Source organism: Protopterus annectens, chromosome 6.part0, assembly GCF_019279795.1.
Source record: "Protopterus annectens isolate FY-2018-M chromosome 6.part0, PAN1.0, whole genome shotgun sequence".
Classification (NCBI taxonomy): domain Eukaryota; kingdom Metazoa; phylum Chordata; order Ceratodontiformes; family Protopteridae; genus Protopterus; species Protopterus annectens.
In genome coordinates this window covers 1,035,836,593-1,035,855,710 of record NC_056737.1, presented here as the reverse complement: position 1 = coordinate 1,035,855,710, position 19,118 = coordinate 1,035,836,593, and the positions used below count along the sequence as shown (strand labels likewise).

The window sequence follows — 19,118 nt, the reverse complement described above, 5'->3', positions numbered from 1 at the left end:
GATGTTTGATTTTCTCCTCAGATTTCAGCTTTAGAGAACACTGTATCTTATTCTCCCTTTTTTTTGGGGGGGGGGGTCTCTTTTCTCTGAAATTTTCCAGAATGTGCAAGTGGGAATACAATAAGGTTTCTCAGTGTCTCAAAAAATACTGTCCTGTTGTAAATGGAATTTCCAGAACTTTCACCCATACCTTTAGTACTGTCAGCATTTAAGGGTGTGTTTGTCACTTTCTGTAGTTTTCCTGATAGTCAGCCTGCTGCCCCTGAAAAGGCAGCTAGGTCATATAAAGTTCCTCAGTTTTTTTTTTTTTTTAAATACACTCACCCCAACCTGAACATTTAGTTAATTCCAGGCCTGCACTTTATGACAACAATGGGAAAATAATTTATAAGTTTTAGAAAAAAAAGCATATGCTTCTGCAACTTTGATTTTCAGAATTTTAAATTGTCAGGGTATTATGTTAAAGTTTATTCTAACTGTGAAAATATGAGGAATGTTTTGTCTGCAATTTCTTCTTGTGGTGAAAAGTCTGCTTTAAATGGTTTAGTTTCTTGCATATTACAGGTCATAACTCATTTTTAAAGTGTGTGTATATGACTCTGTTGATACTTCTTCCAGGGCTATGGGTGCTGGTACTGCTTTGGGGAATTTTGCCTGGCTGCATTCTCAGAACTTCCCAGATGATGTGAAAAAATAGATTTTAAGTTCTCCTGTGGATAAAGATTTAGTTTTTGGTCTCTCTGCTGCAGAGGTTATCAAAAGTGTGAAGAAAGGGCTAAGCTGATACAAGGAATCTCTAAGAATATGATGTCAGTTTTCATCCATCGTCATTGTATGGTTTCGGATCCAATCCTAGGATCTTACTTTGCTGTTTCCCTAGCTTGTGACCTTTAACAAACTCTCAACCTCCTTCCCTATCCTTAATGCACCATCCCTCACATTTCTCAGATCTCATTTGCTGCTCTAGTGTCTGGACATGGTTGTCTTCAGCTCTTGAGTTTTGCATAGGGAGATAAGTGTTTTTCATAAATCTACTATAAAATTCCTTATCTCATTCTTTCATAAAATTATTTTTATCGCTTTCCCTTTACCCTTGTAGCTGTTATTTCCTTTACAACCTGTAATTCAGAAAAGTCGTTTCTTTTTTTACTGTTACTTCCTTCACTCGTTGATAACTTCTTCCATGTAGTTTTCTCTAGCTTATATTTTTTTTAGTTCCCCATGTGAGAATTGTGGGCTTAACTTGCTTTTTTGAATGCCAACAGTCTTTGTGCATATTCCTCGTTTCAGAGCTTTACAGTGGATCTGCGATGTCTTTGGTGGACCCAACCTCTGCATTCTAAGACATGAATAGGAAAACATCTAAAATAGTAATCAAAGTTTTTTGTTTGAAGAGTTATTGGGGTTTCGGTCCCCCAAATATGAGTAAGACCTTTCAAAACGTCTAAGTTGTCAGGGTCTTCCTCAGAAGAGAGAAACTGATCAGAATGTTAATGTGATCCGACCATCTTCAGGACGGTCATCCATGTGTTGGACATACCTTTCACTTGTACAGATTTTCCCTGAATATCCTGACTTTTGCCTCATATTGTTGTCTGTTTTTCATAAAAATGGTGTTTTAGCCATAATGGGAGTGCCTGAAAAGCCTTTAGTCCTTGGCAAAGGACCAGGGTCCACACAAGTGAGATCTAACAATACTTCTCAATCTCTTTGCTTAAGATATCTGGGCAAAACCTAGCAAAAAAAAAAAAAGTAGGGATACATCTAGTATAAAGATCTTACAAACATAGAAAATTGCTAGGTCAGCAGGACCCACAGCAGCATTTTCTAAATTCAGTGTTTAGTGATATGCCAGACAACCACTGTTCTCATCCGTCCTGCCGGATCAGAGTATTTAGACTCAAATATGGTAGCACTAATAATTTGCTTTTGATCTAGGGTCACTGTAATATTTAAATATCATCCATATTTTGGTCCTTGTCCCACTGCTTACGCCTTTGAGTCCAAACTCCTCCACATTGTATCACCCCCGACAGTTGCTGCAGAGGTCCCAGCTCTTCTTTGGACCTGTTGGGTTTCGGTCCTTCTAAGATCCAGTATTTGAAGAGTACTGAAAAACAACCTCTCTACTGTCCACTTTTTTGCAGAATATCTATTTTTTCACCTCATATTTTTTGGTATGCCCGTCATAACCTTGTGCTTTCTGGCAAATTATTGAGGATTGAAGTCATTATATAATGCCAGTCATTTGACTTTTAGGCTTCATATCTTTCAGAAAATGCATTTTAACAGATTCCTTTTATACTACAGTTTCATTATTTTAAATGTGTCTCAATTTAAGGAACTTTGTCTGGATTTTTTGTGTTTAGAGATTGAGAACTATGCTGGGAGGTTTTCAGCTCAGGTCACTTTGGATCCAAAGTTTTTGGAGCTGCCTTTGGATCTTGGTACCCCTCGAATCAGACAGATGTGGCTGTTGCCAAATTCAAGTGGTTTGGCTGTTCTCCTTTCATCGGATCCTGGACCTTCAAGTTAGACGAAAAGAGTTTTTACTCCTGTTAAGGTCAGAAACATTTCATCCAGCCATGTTAGATCCATGTTTTTATGACGTCCTTCAATTCTGGGATTCCTCTTGTATCTGAGGGGTTTGGCCGTTGCACAATCTAATGGAGTCAACCGTTACCTCTTCGTCTGTATGCAGCCATGAGTGGAGGCAGCTACAAAAGGAAAAGACTAGCAGAGCAGAGTTCCACTGTCTGTCCTTCCAGTCGAAAGTCTGAGATAGCATACAGATTTATGGGGCGTGTTTTATGCTTCGGCAATGTTTACTGCCAGGTCGCTAAATTGTCTGGCACACTTGCAGTACTGCAGGGGGATCTGGTTGGGAAACTGTCCAGGTCTCCAGCTAGTGTTGATCCCACTGAGACTCAGCCTTCAGGTTATATTAACTTCATCTATGAGGCTTGTCTTACACACTTCAAAAGGTGCCTTGAAGACTTTAGATTTCTCCACTAGAAGGCATGTCTGAATGCTTGTGTGTGTGTGTGTTTCTTCTGAGCCCTTATTGTCTTAGTTGTCAAGGATCTCTTTCAGGGCTTTTTGGTTTCCTTCACTCTCCTGTTGAGACAGATGAAGATTTCCTCCCCTCCCTTTTTTGGTTAACCTGTGAGAGTCAGGAAGATTTTTTTCTAGGACGTGTATAGAGGCAGTTTCCTCTGACATAGAGGAGAATGATAATGGTAGACTACGCCCTAGCCCACAGACGTGTCTAGGGAATTTCTCACCTACAGACCTTTTCAACGTCTTTGAAAAGAGGTCCGATTGTCTAAGTCCACAACAAGTCGATGGTCACTTATCCTTGTACCTGAGAGCCTGGCTACAAAAAAAAAACAAACACTTGAGTTCAAAGAATTATAACCGGTTATGTATTTCCTTTTTCCTACCCCCCATGTCTTTAAGAATAATCTTCACTGTTTTACCAGGTCAAATGAAAGAAGCAGCACTGATCAATGCAAAGGCTGCTAGGAAAAGAATTAATCCGAAAGGTCTCATCAGACCATTTGCAATCTGGAACTTTGGCTTCGTGGAGAACACAGGACTACAGACCCATTTTGGATCTTGTTTTTTTTTTTTTATCAAGTTATTTTCTCATGCTATTTTTTGTATGTTTGTGATTCACATTGTCTGCCGCTTCCGAACAAGGATTGTTGAGTGTGATCCATGATTCTTCAAGATGTGAGCTGTCACATGAAAGTGGGCAGATGAGCCAGGTGATGACTTCCACTTCTGGCTGGAGACCATTTTTTGTCAGTTCGGAGTGCTCTCCCTTGACCTACCCACAGCCCCAGGAGGCCCACCTAAATATGGTAGTTGTAACAGTTCACTTAAAAACAGGTTTGCTGGGTTCTTTCCATATCTAAATGATTAGTTACAATCAACCCAGGAATTAAAATTAATAGGAACAGTATTCAGTGGAATTTCTACGTTCATGTCACTTCTTTCTTTGAGAAGTAAAGTCAATTAACAGATAAGTCAGCAAAATGATTTACAGTTCCAAAAATGTACAGTTGTTTCTGCAAGCATTGAGATAATTTTTACTGGCAGTGGTCATAGCTCCTTTAGAATTCTTCAATGGATGCTAGTATCTCAATGGCCAGTTCTTTCTTTCAGGGTATTAGAAATAACCCAGGTATGCAAACAATTCCTTCCTGGTGGATGTGATTACAATTATTTCTACTAGGTTATCCTTTCATCTTTCCTTGTCAAAACCTTAGTCCCAAGAATGCTTCCCACATTAGGTGAGGAGATCCTTTTTATGTGGGTAACAGCACAATACACATGTACCCAGTTAAGTCAATTTACATATCAGTGTCTTGGTAATGAGAACAACACATTTGGCATTGCAGGCCTAACAGGACCCTCCAAACATTTGGTATGTCAGTAGTTTGGTACATCAACAAACTAGAGGGTACCAGACTTATCCGCTGTGTCAGTTACTGCAGTTGTGTGCATGACAATGGACAACATCTTTAATCTGTTTTTCTAAGTTGCAGCGCATATTCCTGCGATATCAGACATACTGAGCAGGTCCTTCTTACTTCATGACTGGTATTTCTACAACAATGTGATGGAAATAATTTTTTTCAGTTGGTAGGGTCAGTTTGGCTGTGATCTTTTTGTAGTCTGCCTGAACGACAAGAGCAGTAACTGTTTGATAATGATCCTCTCACCAGGGGAATCACCAAGAGACTCTCCTCCATGACCTCCCCCTAGTCTTCTTGATACTTTCATACAACTTCTGTAATTACCAAATTCCTTTAGTAAAAAGCTTGGTGGAATAACACGGTAATCCTCATTGGATCCTTCTCACCTCGTCAAACTGTTTTTTTTTTTTTTTTATTCCCTTTTTCGGTCTGTGGACAAAGTTATTCTCATTTTTACCTCACCGACCTTCACAAATATAGTTCTTTTTCCTTTTAGCCTTCATCCACTATAACCTTTTTTGATTCCAGACTCAGACCTTTTGTCTTCCCCTCAGGCATGTTTCACCCAGAAATCTCGAATATTCAACTCATTCTGTTTTTGGAATTTTAGCAAGCCTGTTTATGGTGCTAGTTCAGCAGTTTCTAAAAGGACAACTCGTAGCAATTTCTACTTTTAGATAGGTTTTCAGAATTCTTCCTTGGCATGTATCAACTGTGAAAATTAATTTTTATTATTTTAGAAGGTGTCCATTTGCTGAGATTTCCCTTATACAGCTCCCATTACACCTTCAGATTTAAACTTGTTACTGCAAACTTTGATATATTTTCCCTTTGATCCTGCATCTACAGGTGACTTAAAAAAAAAAAAATAATAATATTTTTTTTACATCCTTACACATTTCCTTTTCAAAAGGGATAGCATTACATTGGAGGCAAACCTTTCTTTTCTGCCTAAGGTACTCCAAGATTTTATAAATAGGGGACAGTACATGTTCTGTTTATTAATTGTCCATAAACAGTTACGTTCGTAACTACACAATACACAAGACATTAGAAGGTCTAAGCTAACAGGACACAAAGGTGGTCCTAGCCAGTTGGTTTGACCGTTTACATTTCATTTATCTAAAATAAAGTGGATCTTTCCTTACTAATACCATTAAAGGTTCATTCATTCCAATCCATGGTAATTTTCATTTTTTTTCCAGTCTGGAATCTCTGTGGTCGATTTATGTATGGCTGTAACTTGGTCAAATCTTTAAGCATTCATTGTTCATTAAAACTGGACCTGATATTCAGGAGCAGTTTAGAATCTGGCTAATTTGTACTCAGGAATATCATTCCTTGGAGTCCACCCAAGGGTTCAGATAGCTGGGGATTCTGACCCATATGTTGAGGATGAATGAAAATTGACATAATCAGATAAAGAAGTTATGTACTTACCCTAACATTCCATCTGTATTGTCCATTTTTATTCATCCTCGCCTCACCACCCACCAATCCCCATCCCTTTCTAATACCTGATTTTTTAGAGCTTCATGTTGTCCTTTACTTGAGCTCCATATATGGATTCCCCTCTATAGTTGTTCATATCTGGTTCCTGGAGTAATATGATTCTTTTCTAGGTAAACTATGTCCTTTGTATTGAGCTTCATTTATAGTTATCTTATGGTCTTCTGGTCAAGCTGCAAACAAGATCTGAGGAATGTGAGAGGTGGTACATTATGGATTTCAGATGGCTGTGGGGGAATTCCTCCTTTCTAGGGGATAATTCCTCATCTTCCAGACCAGAGTCCTCTATTTCCCCCTGTCCTTCAACATTTATTGTCTCAGGGAGTAATAGAACCAGCTTCTCCTCCCTAGCTTGGGAAAGGTTTTTATTCTAGGATGTTTTTGGTGCCAAAGAAAGAAAATGCATGGTGGCCAGTTCTGGATCTTTCTTTCCTAATGCAATTTGTGATAGTGCCCAAGTTCAGAAAGTTGTCACTTCAGAATCCGGTACCTCTTCTTCCTCATTTAAGTGCCTTGGTAATACTATTTATTTATTTTTATTTTACATTTATTTACTGGGAAAATCCGACTTGGAACAAAGCCAGTTTTTGGAGGAGGTGCAGGGAGAAATGCTCCAGACATGTCTTTGTAACTAGATTTAAAAGATGCTCATCATCACATTCCTATTCATCCAATCTTCAGACGTTTCATAAGGTTTTGTGTGTATGGATTACATAACAGTTCTCTACTATTCACAGCGCTAAGTGTGTAGCGCTAATTATAGGCTACAGGGTATCCACATTTTTCGATATTTAAGTGACTTGCTTATCTTTGCAAAGTCTTTAAGTGTCAGGAGACTCTCAATTAGAAGAGAGATATCTTACACAAGCTGAGATTCCAAGAGTCTTTTTTGACTCCATCACACATGATTGTGTTCCTGGGCTATCTGCTAGACACTGCAGTTCAAAGACCTTTTCTTCCACAGGAAAAAAATAGGTCTATATCTAGATCAGTTTCAAGGGTTTTCCACTCAGACTTCAGTCTCTGCGATGGAATACCTGAGGCTTTTGGGTCTCATGGCATCTGTTATTCGAATAATATTCCTTGCAAGATTCCACTTGAAAATGATGCAGTGATAGCTGGTCTCTTTAGTCTCAGAGCCAACACCCATTATTTTTTCAAATCCCAGTTCTGGAATTTATCAGAAGAGAAATCACTTGGCGGAGACAGCAAGTCCCCTAAATCCAGGTCTCCCTTTCTACAATTTCCCCTTTCTTTGAGTTTGTGCAACCATGGAGTTTGGTATATTTAAGTTTGGGGGGGGGGGGTGCAGGGGAAGATGATTTGGTGAAGAAGATTTGGGAGAAACAGGAAGAAAGCAAGAGGAAACAAGAATGTCAATCAAAGAGATAGGTGGCTTGCATGAGAAAAGACCTGAGACAGCCAAAAGAGTGGCATTTAGCCCAGAGCAGTGATGATAGTGGAAGTGACATTCTGACCCCATGTAAAAAAATAGGAAAAAGGGGTTTGTTGATGAAGAAACCAGAAATAGTTCAGGCCCAGAAACAATATTAGTATCCTGGTCTCTCCTAAGGAGTGGGGGGAGTAGAAAGCAGGTAGACCAGTTTCTGATGGAAAAATTGCCATAGCACAAAGTAGGATTTTTAAATCGGTTCTAACACACCCTAATGAACAAAATAAGTAAAAAGGTACTTTCCAGATGGTGCAGAACTGTTTTCCAAGTTGTGTGGTAGCAAGAGTTCAAAGCAGATTTGCTGTGTCATGTTGATCAGCATCTTTTTGAGCTAAGGAAAGAGGTTAGGCCTGTGTCTAAGCAAAGCCTTCCCAAGTGGTTAAGCTACATAGCTTTTGGTACAAAAAGTATGGGAGGGTCATTCTGGGGCATATTATGTTACAGAGGTGCTACCTCAGCCTTCTTTCTGTTGGAGTGTCTCAGAGCAGAAGAATTATGAGTCAGCTACATGTTCCCATACCCACATATTTTGAAAACTCTTAACTTGAGTCTGCAGTCCAGGAGAAGAGCAGGGTGCGAGACAGTTGTCTTGCAAGGCTTCACTTAAAGGGGCAATACAGGATGACTACCTGATGAAGCTGTGGGAATCTTTCCATTTACCGGCAACAAACACGAGTCACAGTAAAGCAAAACCCATACCAAACAATAACATTAAAAAAAAATAAATAAACTCAGCAACGTACTTTATGTACCAATTTAATGGAATGATATAGAGCTCTGAGTCATTTCATTAAATTTGCATATAAAGTAAATTGCAGAGTTTTTTTTTTTTTCTTTTTTATGTTATTGTTTGGGACAGAATAATTCCATTTGTCGGGAATTCTATTGCAACAATGATCCATATAAAGAACACAGGTCAGTTGTGTAAGGAACTCAGTATAACAGTAGCTGTTCATATAGGTAACCATTTGAAATGTCAGGACCCACCAGAGCAAGTCCTGAAATGCTGAAACTGAGTGGCTGAAAGATCGAACTTACATATACCAAGTTCGAGTTGCCATTCTTGGAATATTTCCTTTTCTCTGCAGTATGGTGATCTCAGAGTTGGTATATATAAATTTGGGGGGTTGGGGGTACAGGGGGGCTTGAGTTTTAAGGAGAAGAGTGATTTTCAAGATTTGTTCTAATGTGTTTTTGGTCTTTTTGTTTTTTTTTGGCTTGTCAGCACTTGACATTTCAAGTGCCATCATTTCATTAGGGAGCTGTTCATATCCGGTCATTCTTGCAGTGCAGGCTCTGTCTGCCCTTCATCCTTCCTCAAGGGATAAATCCTATGAATGTCCTGAGTTAGGAGTGAGGCAGGAAGCAAGAGAAACACCTTTTCTTCTCCTTGGGCTATATTTATTTTTTACCCCTCGCATCTATGGGCAGGGTACCAAGGTTGAGATTCCCCAAAATATAACCTTTTCATGACCAAAGACTTTCCTCTACAGGGCTTAGCCTTCTGTGCAAAAAAAAAAAAAATGTCATTGTTGCAAACTGCCTGTTTTAGCTAGGAAGTTAGGAAGTAAGCATGCTTCCTGTTGTATGGAGGAATGCTTCACGAATTTGTATGTCATCCTTGTAAAGGGGCCATGCTAGTCTCTGTATCATACCAGTTTTAGTGTATGTGCTGCCAAAGAGTCATCCAATGCCCGTAAATCTGTGGAGCTGTAGAAGCCAGGCAAGTTAGATGAACATTAACTTTTGACTGATTTCCATGTCAGAAATTCTGTTGCAGCATCGATCCTACTTTTGAACATGTATTGTTGTGATGAGTTTCTCACAAACTTTACTTTCTCAGTTTCGCAGCCTGTGCCACTGAAATAGTCAATTACAGCTATTCCTGACATTTTAATGCATGTGCATGTATGTGCGCTTTGGGTTTCGATTGTCTTCAAGGGTTTATGTGCAGTCCTTTTAGTGGAGGGCAGGAATGAGACTGTACTTAGTCTGGTGAAGCAGTCACAGTAAGTCAGGAATACATTTTTTTTGTCTTCTTTAAAGAACCCATTGCCTTAGAGGAATTAGCCTGATGTTCCCAAGCTTAACTGTATGCCATTGGACCTGCAAGTTCCATGATGTTGGAGTCTATCCTTAGGCTAAATTCCCTTCCTAGTAGCTAACTCTCTGTGACTAGGATCTCATATTTTAAGGCTGTAGGTGTAAGGTCTTGTTTGACCCTTCTCTGGAGTTGGTTGCCTACATCTGTCCTACATTTCCTTAGAAGGTGATTTCTACAGTGTCACTAAACAGTGCATTCATTTACCAGTTTCATTTCAGGGGATGGAACCTAGATGAGAGTGGGCCCTCTGCTGCCTGGATGTGTGTCTCCAATTCTGGAGGTCAGTAAAATGGTTGCTGTGATTTAGTTACGGGATCAGTGTTTCATTTTCCTTGCTCAAAGTATAGAAAGGCTTATATTTGTCATACAGACACTTATTAGTGAGGTGACATCTGCTTTCTTTTGTGCCGTTGGGTGAGTCAGATGTGGTAACAATCTGTTTTCAGTTCAGGTGTGGCTGTTTCCAGCGGTTGCTTTAATATGCTCTTCATTGTAGTTACTGGGACTGCAGCATATTGATCTGGAATGATGTTCATCATGTTTCACTGTTGCAGTCATTACACTTGGGTTATCCTGCTGGCAGGCTACTCGCAGTCGGCCTGAATTCCAAAGTCCTGGACTGGCATCGGTTGCTGTCGCCTCTTCCCTGACATCAGTGCGCCAGGGGTATATAAGATGCAGCCAACACCATTTTCTTCAGTCTTTCTTGCCGCGCGGTGCCAGAAGCAAAAGCAGTTCGCAAGTGCCGGTCGGCCGACTCCTGAGATTTTCGAAATTGAATTTCAGATCCGAAGTCTTCAATAAAGCTAAGTACCCCATTGGGGAAACTTTTTCTTGCTCCAGACCGATGTCAGTAATAGTTAACAATTGTATTTCTTGTGGGAAGCAAATACCTCATAAGGATTTTCATTCTTACTGTATTCCTTGCCTAGGCCCTGACCACGACGTTGCTAGTTGTCAGTTTTGTGCTAGATTCAACCAACGCACTATTAAGCGTCGGTTCGATTTTGCTTTGCATTACTTTGGCCGACGGTTTAACTATATAATGCCGTTGGAACAACCGACGACCAGAATTCATAAAAAGCGCAAGGACAAAGAAAAGGACAGGCATCCGAGGTCCAAAACCGACAACGAAGCCTCTTCTAGGCCAGTCGCCGGTTCTCAGTGAGGTGCTTTCGCAGCCCCTGACACCTGCTACCTCAGAGCCACAGGCCACCTCCGACTCCCACGTGGAGACAGCTAGGCCTCTGGAAACTCAAGGTATTGGGCCTACGGAAACTATTCCCTCAGATGGGTCCAGAGCCGCTGAGCAGGCATCAGCTTCTGAGGGTGTTTTCAGACCTACACAGCTTATTATCAAGACCACTTCAGCAGCCAAGGCAAAGTCTAAAACACCTTTAAAGACAAAGAAACAAGTACAGCATTCTCCTGGACAGTCATCCATGCCTAAGAAACAGATGCTTAAAATTGCCGAGGACCTAATTACTTTGATCAGGGGTTCCCATCCCCCTCCTGATAAAAGGCCTAGGCAAGACACTGACTATGACTCCTCTGACCAGGTTTCCATTTCTTCTGATTCCTCTTCAGAACAGGGATATTCTCTCCCTCCCTATGAGGACTCTGATTCTGAAGAATCTATCCCTTCAGCCTCTCCTCCTGAGGACTACTCTTTTGGGGAAACCCTGCACACCATGAGGGAACATTTCCATTGGGAGAGCCAGGATTATTCAGGATCCAAGAAAAGGCTCAGAGACTTTCTTTTATTGCCTCAGCACAGACCTCTTGCTATATCCCTCCTGTACTAGATATTGTTGATGATGTATTTTCTGAATCCAGTTTGTCTCCTGATTCTTTACCCCTTGCACCAGTTAAGCCAGATAGGTACTACAGAGTTCCAGATTCACATAAATTTCTTTATAAAAACCCTGCTGCTGATCTAGAAACAATTTCTCAGGGTCCCAAAGGGGTCAAGGCTTCCACTGCAAAAAAAACCCTGTTCCCTCTGATAGGGATTCTAGAGCACTGGACAGATGGGGGAAAACGTTTACACCTCTGCTACTTTAGCTGTAAGGGCTTTAAACTGCCAGTTTCACATGCTTAAATATCAACAATACCTAATCATCATCTTCTTTTGGCTGTTCCCATTAGGGGGTCGCCACAGCAGATCACCTGATGTTCTTCGTCTCACATTGCTGCAGTCATAACCTGTGGGTAGTCCGCTGTCCTCGGTCGGCCCGAATACCAAAGGGTTAAGCTGGCGTCAGTCATGGGCGCCCGGAGCTGACGTCAGTACGTAGTAGTACTTAAGCGCATGACCGACGCCATATTCTCAGTCTTTCTTGCCGCGTGGTCCGAAGCAGAAGCAGCGTTTGCAAGTGCCGTTCGGCGTTCTGAAATTTTCAGTTTTCGAGTTTCAGACCGAAGACCAAGTTGGGCTAAGTACCCCGTTGGGGAAAATTTTTGTCTTTTCTTGCCTCAGTTAATCCGGATGTCAGAAAAAGTTAATAATTGTATTTCTTGTGGGAAACAGATTCCTCATAGGGACTATCATTCTCTCTGTATTCCTTGCTTAGGGCCTGAGCACGACGTAGTCGGGTGTCGCTTTTGCACTAGATTTAATAAGCGCACCATTAAACGCAGATTAGACTGTGCTAGGCTTGTTTTCGGTAAGCGGTGTAACTACAATATGCCGTCGGATCCTCCGATGCCCGCTACTGCTAAAAAGCGAAAAGATAAATCTTTAAGGTCTAAACCGGATGAGTTGTCCGTTACGGACGCCGGTTCTATGGAATCTACGGTTGAATCTGTGGATCCAGCCGAGGTCTCGGCTAAATCCCAGGGGGAACCTTTACTTTTACAGGAGTTGGCCTCTCAGGAGTTAGGTCAGGCTGAGGGTGCCTCTCAAGTTTCTGTGGTTCCATCCTTACAAAAGGTTATTAGGCCTTCTACTTCAGTCACTAAAGGCCCTGCTAAGGCTAGACCGGGTGTTTCTGGTACGGGACACAGCTCTGGTTCTTCGGGTTCTGTTCCTAAAAAACATATGTTGAAAATGGCAGAGGATTCAATTATTTTGATCAGGGGTTCTATGCCCCCTCCAGAGAAGAGGCCTAGGGTGGAGGCAGATTTAGAGGGAATGGAGCATTCCTCAGATTACTCTGAGTCCTCTGCTGAAGATATTCAGGATTTTCCTCCCTATTCTGATTCGGATGCAGAGGATTCCTGTCCTTCTGCTTCACCTCCAGAGGATTTTTCCTTTTCTGAAACCTTGCATTCCATGAGGGAGCATTTCAAATGGGAAGGTCAGGATTTTTCAAATTCTCGCAAGAGGCTTAGAGAATTTTTGTTTTTGCCACAGCATAGACCTTTGGCTATTCCCCCTGTTTTAGATGTTGTTCAGGATGTTTTCTTCCCTTAATCCTGATTCTTTACCCCCTGCCCCTGTCAAGCCAGACAGGTATTACAGAGTTCCAGAGGCACATAAATATTTGTACAAGAGCCCTAGAGCTGATCCGGAAACTATTATTCAAGGGCCTAAGGGTGTCAGGGCTTCTGTGGTTAAGAATCCAGTACCTTTGGATAAAGATTCTAGAGCATTGGATAGGTGGGGTAAAAAAGTGTACACCTCTTCTACGTTAGCTATGAGGGCTTTAAATTGCCAATTCCATATGCTGAAGTATCAGAACTTTCTGTTAGGTCAATTGAAAGCTAAGGTAGATGCTTTAGCTGAGGGTATAGAGTGTAAGGAATTGCAGGACTTGGTTCATGCTTCAGATCAAGTTGGTAAACATTCCTTGCAGTGTGGCTTCGATGCCCTTCAGGCTTCTTCCAGGGTGGCTGCTACTGGTTCAGTTATTCGTAGACATGCCTGGCTTAAGGATCAAAATTTGTCAGAGCATGTTAAAGCTCGGATTTTGGATGCTCCCCTTGAATCTGAAGTTCTTTTTGGTTCCCCTGTGGAGTCAGTTTTGAAAAAGATGGAAGACAAAGCTAAGTCTATGCAGACAGTTAAGGAATTTTTGCAAGTGCAGCCCCCTAAGTTTAGCAGGAATTGGCCTACAAGAGGATGGTCTTACCCTTCTTCGGATTTTCAGTCTAAGGGCAGGTCTTGACGTGGTAGGGGCAGGGCTCATGCTCAGGGTTCTTTCAGACCTAGGACTTGGAGTTCTCCTGCACAATCTTCTGGTGAGGGCAGGGGTCAGCCTTTTCGTAAACAGACCCAATGACCTGTATCTTCAGCTGCCGGACCCTTCTCTTCTGGCAGCTCCTCTAGGAGGAAAGTTGGCACTTTTCAAACAAAATTGGCATTTGGTCACCCAGGACAAATGGGTGTTGGACATAATAAATCAAGGCTACAAGTTTTATTTTCACACTTTTCCCCCTTTCAAAGGCATGCCAGATGTACCTCCTCAGCAAAGGATGGAGGCTCAGGATCAAATTTCTTTGCTTTTACAGATGGGGCAATCCAGGTGGTACCTTCGTCAGAAGAAGGCCTAGGGTTTTATTCTCGTCTATTCCTAGTGCCAAAGAAAGGAAACACTTGGAGGCCAATTCTGGATTTGTCCATTCTCAATACATACCTAGACATTCCAAAGTTCAAGATGTTAACATTACAACAACTTCTGCCTCTGCTAGGAAAAGAGCACTGGATGGTAACGCTGGATCTCAAAGAAGCCTATCTTCACATTCCTATCAGGCCCAGCTGCAGGAGATTCCTGCGTTTTCGGGCTGGTACTTCTCATTATCAGTTCTCTGCATTGCCCTTTGGTTTATCTACTGCGCCCAGGGTGTTCACAAAGGTTCTGGCTCCTGTAATAGCTTACTTAGGACTGAGGGGAATACAAATTTATCCTTATCTGGACGACTGCTTGATTCTTGCTCAAGACAAAGACAAGTTACTTCAACAGCTACAGTATGTGATGGCAGTTTTAAGGTGCCTAGGGTATTCTGTGAACGAAACAAAGTCCAGTCTAGTACCCTCTCAGGACATGTGCTTTCTGGGTGTGAGACTGAATACAGCCTCTCAGATGGCTTTTCTGACCCCGGACAAACAAAGAACTCTTCACCTCTACTTCCAGCAATTATCAGTACGGTCCAGGCTGACTGCAAGGACAGTCCTTCAAGCCTTGGGGTTCATGGCATCTTGCATTCTGGTACTTCCCAATGCCAAACTGCATATGAGGAAGCTACAATGGTATCTCAAAAGTGTATGGACTCAACACTGCCACGATTTGGACACTGTCATTCCGATAATACCGTGCATCCAGAAGGAATTCTTCTGGTGGGCACAGGAATGTCACCTAAACAAGGGACTCTCTGTGGCCCGACCAGAGGCGAGTCAGATCTTAACGACGGATGCCTCAGACCTGGCTTGGGGAGCACACTTCAATGGGAAATGGATTCAAGACACGTGGCCTCCCAAATTACAGCATTTGCATATCAACATGAAGGAGATGTTAGCAGTCCAGTTTGCCCTGATGGCTTTCAAGGGCCTACTTCAACCAGGACAGGTGTTGATTCAAACAGACAATACTACAGTCATGTGGTACATCAACAAGCAGGGGGGGACCCATTCTTACCCTCTTTGCAGACAAGCTATGATATTGTGGGAGACTGCTCTGGGGTTGCACGTCACTCTTCAAGCACGGTTTCTGCCAGGAGCACAGAACTCCCTAGCAGATGTATTGAGCAGACAAATTGTGGATCCCCACGAGTGGAAATTGGATCCGCAGGTATTTCAACAGTTGACAGTGGCTTGGGGAACTCCAGACATAGATCTGTTTGCTTCTCCTCTAAATTTCCAACTACCAAAATTTTGCACAAGGATGTTTCACCCAAAAGCTTGGAAAGTGGACGCTTTATCTTTCAGTTTGAACAACCTTCACGTCTATGCTTTTCCTCCTCTGCCTCTCCTTACCAAGGTACTCTTGAAAGTCAGGAGGGACAAGCCTTGCATGATTTTAATAGCACCAGATTGGCCACGTCAGCACTGGTATCCTCTGCTGAGGAGTTTAATTCAGGAGCCTCCTTGGCCTTTACCACAGCTTCCTCATTTGTTGTCCCAGTCAAGCAGTCATTTGCTCAATGTCAGGGTGCAGTCCCTGCATCTAACGGCCTGGCGTATTCTGTTTTAGAGCCTGTGGGTTCTCAGCTTCCCAGCAGGTTTTGGATGTCATTTTGGAAGCTAGGCGGCCTAGCACTAGAAAAGTTTATGCTGATAAATGGAAGAGATTTTTTCTTTGGAGCACAACAAAGGATTTTGATGTCTCGGTACCTAATTTGAGTTGTACACTGCAGTACCTTACTGAATTACTGGACAAGGGTTTGTCGTTTTCCTCTGTGAAGGTTCATGCTGCAGCCATTTCTGCTCACTATGATTGTGACCCTCCTTTATTTTCTCACCCTTTGTTTAAGCAATTTCTTAGAGGGGCAAAAAATATAAGACCCCCACGTAGAGCTCCTACTCCTTCCTGGGATCTCAATTTTGTGTTGGAGAAGCTTACTTTGCCTCCTTTTGAACCTGCAGCTACGTCTGAATTGAAGTTTTTGTCTTGGAAGACTGCCTTTTTGTTGGCCATTACTTCTGCCAGAAGGGTATCTGAATTGCAGGCTCTCATGGCAGTTGAACCCTTTCTAATATTCCATAAGGATAGAGTTTCTTTGCGTACTAACCCTACTTTCATGCCAAAGGTGATTTCTAGTGTGGCCTTGAACCAGTCTATCCATTTGCCTACCTTTTATGCTGATCCCCAAAATAAGGGGGAAAAAATCTTGCATTCTTTGGATATACACAGGCAGTTACGTTATTATTTGAGCAGAACTAAGGTGTTCAGACAGACTCAACAGTTATTTGTTACTTTTGCTTTGGGTTCACAAGGGAAAGCTGTTTCAAAGCAGACTATTTCAAAGTGGATTGGTAATTGCATTGCTTTTTGTTATTCTCATCATGGGAAGAATGTTCCTGCTGGGATTAGACCTCATTCCACTAGGGCTACGGCCACTTCTACTGCTTTTTTGAGGGGTGTAGCTACTAAGGACATTTTAGAAGCAGCTACTTGGAGTTCAGTTCATACTTTTACTAAGCATTATCATCTCCCTCTTTTCTCCAAGTCCAGGGCTGGGTTTGCCACTGCAGTCTTACAGGGCATGTTAGCAGCCCCTAATGCCTTTTAGTTTGCCAGCCTCCCTTTTCCTTTGCTTTGGGATTCTACCCACAGGTTATGACTGCAGCAATGTGAGACGAAGAACATAGTACAGTTTTGTACCTACCATAAATGTAGATGTTCGAGGATCCACATTGCTGCAGTCCTTTTTTCCCTCCCTCCTTCCCCGCTTTGGTTTGGGGTTGTGATTGTTGTTGTTATTATTACTTGGGGATAATTGTTATTTCTCTCCTTTATGGCTCTGGCCTTTTCTTTTTAAGGCCTTCTGACATCTGGGGCAAGAAAGACTGAGAATATGGCGTCGGTCATGCGCTTAAGTACTACTACGTACTGACGTCAGCTCCGGGCACCCATGACCGACGCCAGCTTAACCCTTTGGTATTCGGGCCGACCGAGGACAGCGGACTACCCACAGGTTATGACTGCAGCAATGTGGATCCTTGAACATCTACATTTATGGTAGGTACAAAACTGTACTTTTCCATTTCTTCCTGTCCTCTGCATCTTGCTCAACAATACCTAATGTCTCTGCTAAAACAGCAAATGCTGACAAGCTCTGAATGTCCTGAAAACAAGGAAATGCAGGATTTATTGCATGCAGCTGAACAAGTGGGAAAGCATACTTTGCAATGTGGTTTTGATTCACTAGAGGCTTCTTGCAGAGCCGCAGTTACAGGTTCTGTCATTCGAAGGCATGCTTGGTCAAAAGAACAGAGTTTACCTGATCATGTTAAAACAAAATTATTGGATGCTCCATTACAGCATGATACTTTGTTTGGTGTTAAGGCAGAAGAAGTGTTAAAGAAAATGGAGGATAAAGCAAAATCAATGCAGACAGTAAAGGATTTTTTTACAGGTTCAGCCACCCAGATTTAGTAGGAACTGGCCTTCTAAAAATTGGTCCTTTCCAGTGTCAGACAGGCCACAAAGAGGCAGATACAGATGCCCAAGAGGCAGATCTCAGCCCCAAGGTTCATACAGACCTAAGCAATGGGGTACTTCATCCTCCAAAGGCAGAGAAGACAAATCACAACCATATAGGAAACAGTCTCAATGACTTCCCACTACCAATGCCAAGCACTTACCTTTTGGCAGCACCTTTGGGGGAAAACTAGCACTTTTCTCACAAAATTGGCACATCATATAACCCAAGACAAATTGGTACTGAATATTATTTCTCAGGGTTACAGGTTCCACTTTCATACCCTCCCAAGGGCAAAAGGTTTGCCAGACCTGCCACACAATCAATGGGCAGAGGCACAAAAGCAAATTTCTGCTCTCATGGACATGAGGGTAATTCAAAAAGTACCACAGCAAGAGCAGGGGCAAGGATTTTAGTACCCAGAAAGGACAAAGCCTGGAGACTAATTCTGGACCTGTCTACTCTAATACTTTCCTGGATGTTCCAAAATTCAGAATGTTGACACTGCAGCAACTTCTACCCATGCTGGGCAAGAAGGCTTGGCTCGTTACTTTGGACCTCAAAGAGGCATACCTGTATGTCCCAATCAGACAATCTTGCAGAAGATACCTCAGATTCATAGCTGGCTCAATGCATTACCAATTCTCTGCACTGCCCTTTGTCTAATCTACTGCGCCCAAGGTCTTCACAAAATGCCTGGCACCAGTAATTGCATTTTGCAGACAAAAAGGAATTCAAATATATCCCTACTTGGACGACTGCCTTATTCAAGCAGAGGGCAAGGACATTCTACTAAAGAATCTGGCGTTTATAAAAAGATTACTAATTTGCCTAGGGTACACAGCAAACGAAAAGAAATCAAAACTAGTGCCCTCTCAAGAGATAATATTCCTGGGTGCAAGCTTAAATACAACTGCCCAGATGGCTTATCTCAGGCCAGACAAACAAAGGCAACTGACTCATTACTTCCAAATGATGGCAACAAAGACCCAGCTACCTGCAAGAAAAATTCTGCAGGCTTTGGGCTTCATGGCATCCTGCATTCTGTTAATTCCATATGCAAGACTGCATATGAGGAAGCTACAATAGTATCTAAAAAGTGTTTGGACTCAACATTGCCACAGCCTGGAAACAATAATTACTCTCATTCCCTGCCTGCAACAAGAGTTTCGGTGGTGGGCACTGGCCTGTCACCACAACAAGGGACAGCCTTTCACCTTACCCACAGCCAGGCAGACACTAACAGATGCATCAGATTATGCCTGGGGGACACACATGAAGGGAAAATGTATTCAGGGCATGTGGCCCGCAGACCAAATGCATCTTCATATCAATCAAAAAGAGATGCTAGCTGTACAGAGTGCCCTCACAGCCTTCAAGGATCTACTTCATCCAGGACAACTTTTGCTAAAGACGGACAATACTACAGTCATGTGGTACATAACAAGCAAGGGGGCACACATTCCTACCCCCTCTGCAGGCAAGC

The 19,118-nt window shown here is 42.2% G+C and overlaps 1 protein-coding gene and 1 non-coding gene across 2 annotated transcripts in view; one reads left to right on the top strand and one right to left on the bottom strand.

Moving 5' to 3' along the window:
• ATG2B (autophagy related 2B) overlaps window positions 1-19,118 on the top strand; it is a 1,825,281-nt gene that overhangs the window by 1,140,103 nt on the left and 666,060 nt on the right. The gene's annotated exons all lie outside the window — the stretch shown is intronic.
• On the bottom strand, window positions 9,031-9,133 carry LOC122805112. The gene has a single exon (XR_006365320.1). It is a non-coding gene; the product is annotated as a U6 spliceosomal RNA (small nuclear RNA).